At 46.3% G+C, this 7,812-nt stretch overlaps 1 protein-coding gene across 1 annotated transcript in view; it reads right to left on the reverse strand.

Annotated features, from left to right (window-relative positions):
- The window catches only part of slc6a1b (solute carrier family 6 member 1b), a 41,348-nt gene extending 38,671 nt beyond the window's left edge, over positions 1–2,677 (reverse strand). The window contains exon 1 of the mRNA XM_046333781.1: positions 2,301–2,677. The gene's annotated coding sequence lies outside the window, so the exon portion shown is untranslated. The remainder of the gene's footprint in view (positions 1–2,300) is intronic.
- Between the last annotated feature and the right edge of the window lie 5,135 nt (positions 2,678–7,812).

The following is a 7,812-nucleotide window of genomic DNA, read 5'->3' on the forward strand; positions in this document are numbered from 1 at the left end:
GTTTAATTGCTGTGCAACGCAACCATTAATAAAATAAAAATGGAATTCATTAACACGCTACGGCTTATGCACAGAAATGAATAGAAATTATAAATAAAAACGGGGATAAATGGGAAGTATAAAAATTACCACATATTAATACAAATGAGTGTTAATTATTCAATCAATCAATCAATCAATCAATCAATCAAATGTATCGTATAAAACGGAAACCCAGCCCAATGAGCAAGCAATGTAGAAGCAGAAGCATATGCAACGTTAAATATATAGGCCTAGTCGTTCTTTAATTATTCATAATACACGTCAGAAGACAGTCATTTGGTTGATTTAAAAAAAAAAATGTGCGTAATACGGGATACATTGGGCTTGGCAACGTCATGCTTTTGGTATTTTTCTGCATTTATCTTTAGAATAGTACCGTGCCTCTATTGCTGTAGTACAAAGGGGGCGGGGGGATCTCCCGTTTTTCCCCTCAGATATTTGATATTTATGAGATGAGACGGCATGGAGAAAGAGAAGTCAAACAAAAGGACCCTGTAAGCGCCAAGCTTTGGGCATCATCCCTCTCTTACGTTTCATTTGCTTATGACCATGAATTATGGAACTTCAAAAACGAGTCAAGTGTAGACTGATGTGCAGCCTTTTGGGGGGGGGGGGATAAGCGAAATTTGGTTGAGGAGGGGGGCTATGGAAGGAAATGGAAGGAAATGTTTTAGTTATAAAGTTAAGTTCGTGCAACTACACATATTGTGATGGGGTGTAGATCATTTGTTGCCGTTTTAAAGCTAATTTCCTGCAGTTCTACACATTTTATAATGACGTATATCATGTTAATGATATCTGAGTGAGAATGACTAACAACATCAATGGAGATCAGGGCACCGAACCATTCGGGATTTAGTTTAGATAGTTGGCTAATCTAAAAATGTGTTAGCTGACATGGCTACATGCGTGACTGTCAGCAGGCAGGTTTCAATTGGTTTATTCAACAAAAGCGATGTTGCAAGAACAACAACACACATTGAGAGATGTGTACTGAAAACGGTAGAGATAGGAGACATTTGCTAAAGGGCAACAATTTTTTTATCCGTTCCAACAGGGGTTGATTTTTATTTTGTCTACCTCTCTCTCTCTCCCTCTCTCTCTTTCATTATTGCGACAAATTATGATTGAAACAGTTAAAAAATATGTATATATATTATGATTCCCGAATAATTTTTTAACTATAAAAAAAAATACTTGTCAAGAATGCCTGAATTGCTTCTCCTTGCTTTTCTGGTTAGCTGGCAAGTTTCACCATCCAATTTATTTCAGATCTACAACCGCGCAAATTTGACCTATGGTGATACGTCGGCACGTGAGATTTATTAGAACATTGCAAATATTAGTCAATTATTCTATACAAGCTGACTTTTGAAGGCTGCCTGAGACATGAACACACATAGGTAGGAGAGAATGTAGGCTAATAATCACTCATTTATTAATGCACAATTTGCCTAAATGGGTAATGGAAACGATTACTACAAACCACTTCCTTTTTATCCGACATTGTAGGGTTTTTTTTTTTTTGCGGACAAGTTTCATTTAAATGTATGACGTCATTACTTCCAGCCCCGTTTTAATCCCCGTATCAGATCTATTTTTTATGCAAACTTTCTAAATGTCGGCAACAAATCAGTTAATGGAAAAAATGGGTACTGATTGACATAACAAGATACACCTGCTAAACATCCACATTTCGAAAATGCCCCCGGTGTATTCTTACTCTCAATAGTACGTTTCTTACTATTCTTACTCTCAATAGTACGTTTCTTACTATTCTTACTCTCAATAGTACGTTTCTTACTATTCTTACTCTCAATAGTACGTTTCTTACTATTCTTACTCTCAATAGTACGTTTCTGGGGAAGGATGGGGGGGATCGGGGCCCCCTAGTGGCCGGGGACCCTAAGCGACTGCTCATGTCGCTTATGCCTGGAACCTGCCCTGATGAAGGAACTAATCACTGGCTTTCTGGTGGAATTCATTGTTTTGGTAAAATATCACAGTTATGCCTGGAACCTGCCCTGATGAAATGATTCATCACTGTTTTTCTATTGTTTTGGTAAAACACCAGAGTTGCGATGTATCCAATCCAATAGACTAAGACAAGGCTACTCCGTGTGCAAGATCTGAAATCCCTTTTTTTCCCCACCGAGACGCAACTCCGTATCCCCAAACCGGTCCACACGGTTTTGTTCAATGTTCTGATCATTGCGCTGAAGTTTACCCACACTATTAAAAGTAAAATCAGTACTTACAATCAAACTTCTATACCAGACAGAATTTTGGGCGATGGTATAGTATCCGTACGTTCATCTAAAAGTTGTGTCCTTACAGATTCTCCCGGAGCAGACCGAAGAAAAGATTTTCCATTTGAAGATAAAGAGAAGCAGAACCAAACTAGCATCCGGAGGGGAAAGGTGAGTGTTGCTGTCCGTTAGCTCGGTGGTGCTGAAGGAGAGAGACAAGCAGAGCAGAGCCGGGAAACAACGCAGCGAAACGGGAGCAGCTTCACCCCTAAGCACCGTCTAACTTCGGCCAGGGATGTTCCACGGAGCACAAATCCCCCGCTCTCATCTACATAGCGTCAATGTCATCTGAAAGTCGACCCTCCCCGTGTCCAACATTTCCACCACTGAGATGCGGGCAGGAGCATCCTGTTGTCTCACGGTTTTATATGCTTAGTGTTTTTTCATCAACTTGAGGGGTGGAGGGGGGGGGGGTTCTACACGAATTGATTGTGCCACTCACACAAAAACACAGTTTGATACGTAATAACCTACAACATTTTGTCAGCTATGCGTGACTGTTGAAATCTCTGAAAATTGTCACATCCTTGATTCACTAGCAGCAAATGCCTTTTTTCTCTCCTATTAATCCACTTAATTTGAAACATGATTGGAACATGTTTTTCACACTTAGTATTCGTTTTATGGTATTAAAATGAATGCTTCCTTTGTATATATGCCATTTAGCAGACGCTTTTATCCAAAGCGACTTACAGTCATGTGTGCATACATTCTACGTATGGGTGGTCCCGGGAATCGAACCCACTACCCTGGCGTTACAAGCGCCATGCTCTACCAACTGAGCTACAGTTATTATTTGTAAACCGATGGAGATGGGGAATGAGGTTCAGGACTACCCATGGTGGACTTACCGTGCCCTATTTGAACCAAATGGTTGTATCAATATTCATATTCTCCTTTTTAGCTCTTTACCCCCACTTAACCTTTTTGACCCCGCCTCCCCCCTTCCAGCCCCGAATCCCCCCTTTACCCCCACCTCCCCTTCCAGCCCCGAATCCCCCTTTACCCCCACCTCCCCCTTCCAGCCCCGAATCCCCCTTTACCCCCACCTCCCCTTCCAGCCCGAATCCCCCTTTACCCGCACCTAACCCCTTTGACCCTGGCTCCCCCCTTTACCCGCACCTAACCCCTTTGACCCTGGCTCCCCCTTTACCCCCACCTAACCCCTTTGACCCTGGCTCCCCCTTTACCCCCACCTAACCCCTTTGACCCTGGCTCCCCCTTTACCCCCACCTAACCCCTTTGACCCTGGCTCCCCCTTTACCCCCACCTAACCCCTTTGAACCTGGCTCCCCCTTTACCCCCACCTAACCCCTTTGACCCTGGCTCCCCCTTTACCCCCTTTACCCCCACCTAACCCCTTTGACCCTGGCTCCCCCTTTACCCCCACCTAACCCCTTTGACCCTGGCTCCCCCTTTACCCCCACCTAACCCCTTTGACCCTGGCTCCCCCTTTACCCCCACCTAACCCCTTTGACCCTGGCTCCCCCTTTACCCCCACCTAACCCCTTTGACCCTGGCTCCCCCTTTACCCCCACCTAACCCCTTTGACCCTGGCTCCCCCTTTACCCCCACCTAACCCCTTTGACCCTGGCTCCCCCTTTACCCCCACCTAACCCCTTTGACCCTGGCTCCCCCTTTACCCCCTTTACCCCCACCTAACCCCTTTGACCCTGGCTCCCCCTTTACCCCCACCTAACCCCTTTGACCCTGGCTCCCCCTTTACCCCCTTTACCCCCACCTAACCCCTTTGACCCTGGCTCCCCCTTTACCCCCACCTAACCCCTTTGACCCTGGCTCCCCCCTTTACCCCCACCTAACCCCTTTGACCCTGGCTCCCCCTTTACCCCCACCTAACCCCTTTGACCCTGGCTCCCCCTTTACCCCCACCTAACCCCTTTGACCCTGGCTCCCCCTTTACCCCCACCTAACCCCTTTGACCCTGGCTCCCCCTTTACCCCCACCTAACCCCTTTGACCCTGGCTCCCCCTTTACCCCCACCTAACCCCTTTGACCCTGGCTCCCCCTTTACCCCCACCTAACCCCTTTGACCCTGGCTCCCCCTTTACCCCCACCTAACCCCTTTGACCCTGGCTCCCCCTTTACCCCCACCTAACCCCTTTGACCCTGGTTCCCCCTTTACCCCCACCTAACCCCTTTGACCCTGGCTCCCCCCCCACCTAACCCCTTTGACCCCCACCTAACCCCTTTGACCCTGGCTCCCCCTTTACCCCCACCTAACCCCTTTGACCCTGGCTCCCCCTTTACCCCCACCTAACCCCTTTGACCCTGGCTCCCCCTTTACCCCCACCTAACCCCTTTGACCCCGCCTCCCCCTTCCACCCCGAATCCCCCTTTACCCCCACCTCCCCCTTCGACCCGGCTCCCCCTTCGACCCCGGCTCTTTCCAAAAAGCTAGAGAAACTGGCCAATCAAACAACAGCCCAGAGTGGACATGTTATGGTCGAAACCGTAAAGACATTTAACTTGAGGAAAACCAAACATTCCAGAGACTAGCAGTTCAAATAAAATACTGTCAATCAGGCTGTGGTCGCTGGCGAACGGCAATAATAAGAGTCAGTCACTAAAGGGTCTGGGGGTGGGGGAGACATTTATCTCACTGCCCCCCCCCCCCATCATGAAAACCATGCAGACCAAACTGCAATAATAAGAGTCAGTCACTAAAGGGTCTGGGGGTGGGGGAGACATTTATCTCACTGCCCCCCCCCCCCCCATGAAAACCATGCAGACCAAACTGCAATAATAAGAGTCAGTCACTAAAGGGTCTGGGGGTGGGGGAGACATTTAGCTCACTGCCCCCCCCCCATGAAAACCATGCAGACCAAACTGCAATAATAAGAGTCAGTCACTAAAGGGTCTGGGGGTGGGGGAGACATTTATCTCACTGCCCCCCCCCCATCATGAAAACCATGCAGACCAAACTGCAATAATAAGAGTCAGTCACTAAAGGGTCTGGGGGTGGGGGAGACATTTATCTCACTGCCCCCCCATGAAAACCATGCAGACCAAACTGCAATAATAAGAGTCAGTCACTAAAGGGTCTGGGGGTGGGGGAGACATTTATCTCACTGCCCCCCCCCCCATGAAAACCATGCAGACCAAACTGCAATAATAAGAGTCAGTCACTAAAGGGTCTGGGGGTGGGGGAGACATTTATCTCACTGCCCCCCCCCATGAAAACCATGCAGACCAAACTGCAATAATAAGAGTCAGTCACTAAAGGGTCTGGGGGTGGGGGAGACATTTATCTCACTGCCCCCCCATCATGAAAACCATGCAGACCAAACTGCAACAATAAGAGTCAGTCACTAAAGGGTCTGGGGGTGGGGGAGACATTTATCTCACTGCCCCCCCATCATGAAAACCATGCAGACCAAACTGCAATAATAAGAGTCAGTCACTAAAGGGTCTGGGGGTGGGGGAGACATTTAGCTCACTGCCCCCCCACTAAAGGGTCTGGGGGTGGGGGAGACATTTATCTCACTGCCCCCATCATGAAAACCATGCAGACCAAACTGCATTAATAAGAGTCAGTCACTAAAGGGTCTGGGGGTGGGGGAGACATTTATCTCACTGTCCCCTGTCTTTGACTCCCCCCCCCATGCAGACCAAACTGGTGAATAGGTGATTCCGTTTGCTCTTCTATCGCTCGTTCTGCTATCACCAAACCTTATCTTTGAAGCACAGATAGAAGACAACTTGAAACCTCTTGTGGATAGACCTATAATACTATTGTCATGGTAATGACATAACATGTTATAACCTACCAGCACAGCTCCTGCAGGCTCAGCAAAGCTGGTTGTGTACCAGGTTCTCTGGCTCTCGGATAGGGTCTATAATACCGTCAGTAGCTGTGGGTCGTATCCCAAATTGCACCCTATTCCATACGGAGCACACTTCTTTTGACCAGAGCCCTATTGGGGGAATGGGGTGCCTCTTGGGACGTATCCGGGGGCTGAAACGGCAGCAGATGGGAAGCCAATGAGGGGTGAGCAAACCTACTAATGATACCAAACGAAATGTAGCATTTCTAAAGCCCATCTGGTTGCTTCTGCAGAGCAGAGAGTCACCACCGCCACACGCCAACACCTAAGACAACACGACATAAAGAGAGACCTAAGACAACACAACACTACATAAAGAGAGACCTAAGACAACACAACACTACATAAAGAGAGACCTAAAGACAACACAACACTACATAAAGAGAGACCTAAAGACAACACAACACTACATAAAGAGAGACCTAAAGACAACACAACACTACATAAAGAGAGACAACACAACACTACATAAAGAGAGACCTGAGACAACACAACACTACATAAAGAGAGACCTGAGACAACACTACACTACATAAAGAGAGACCTAAAGACAACACAACACTACATAAAGAGAGACCTAAGACAACACTACACTACATAAAGAGAGACCTGAGACAACACAACACTACATAAAGAGAGACAACACAACACTACATAAAGAGAGACCTGAGACAACACTACATAAAGAGAGACCTAAAGACAACACAACACTACATAAAGAGAGACCTAAGACAACACTACATAAAGAGAGACCTAAGACAACACTACATAAAGAGAGACCTAAGACAACACAACACTACATAAAGAGAGACAACACAACACTACATAAAGAGAGACCTAAGACAACACAACACCACATAAAGAGAGACCTAAGACAACACTACATAAAGAGAGACCTGAGACAACACTACATAAAGAGAGACCTAAGACAACACAACACTACATAAAGAGAGACCTAAGACAACACTACATAAAGAGAGACCTGAGACAACACTACACTACATAAAGAGAGACCTAAGACAACACAACACTACATAAAGAGAGACCTAAGACTACACAACACTACATAAAGAGAGACCTAAGACTACACAACACTACATAAAGAGAGACCTAAGACAACACAACACTACATAAAGAGAGACCTGAGACAACACAACACTACATAAAGAGAGACCTAAGACTACACAACACTACATAAGAGAGACCTAAGACTACACAACACTACATAAAGAGAGACCTAAGACAACACTACACTACATAAAGAGAGACCTAAAGACAACAACATAGCAAGGCAGCAACACATGACAACACAGCATGGTAGCAACACAACATGACAACAACATGGTAGCAACACAACATGACAACAACATGGTAGCAGCACACCATGGTAGCAACACATGACAACACAGCATGGTAGCAACACAACATGACAACAACATGGTAGCAACACAACATGACAACAACATGGTAGCAACACAACATGACAACAACATGGTAGCAACACAACATGGTAGCAACACAACATGGTAGCAACACAACATGGTAGCAACACAACATGACAACAACATGGTAGCAACACAACATGGTAGCAACACAACATGACAACAACATGGTAG

Source organism: Oncorhynchus gorbuscha, linkage group LG03, assembly GCF_021184085.1.
Source record: "Oncorhynchus gorbuscha isolate QuinsamMale2020 ecotype Even-year linkage group LG03, OgorEven_v1.0, whole genome shotgun sequence".
Lineage (NCBI taxonomy): Eukaryota > Metazoa > Chordata > Actinopteri > Salmoniformes > Salmonidae > Oncorhynchus > Oncorhynchus gorbuscha.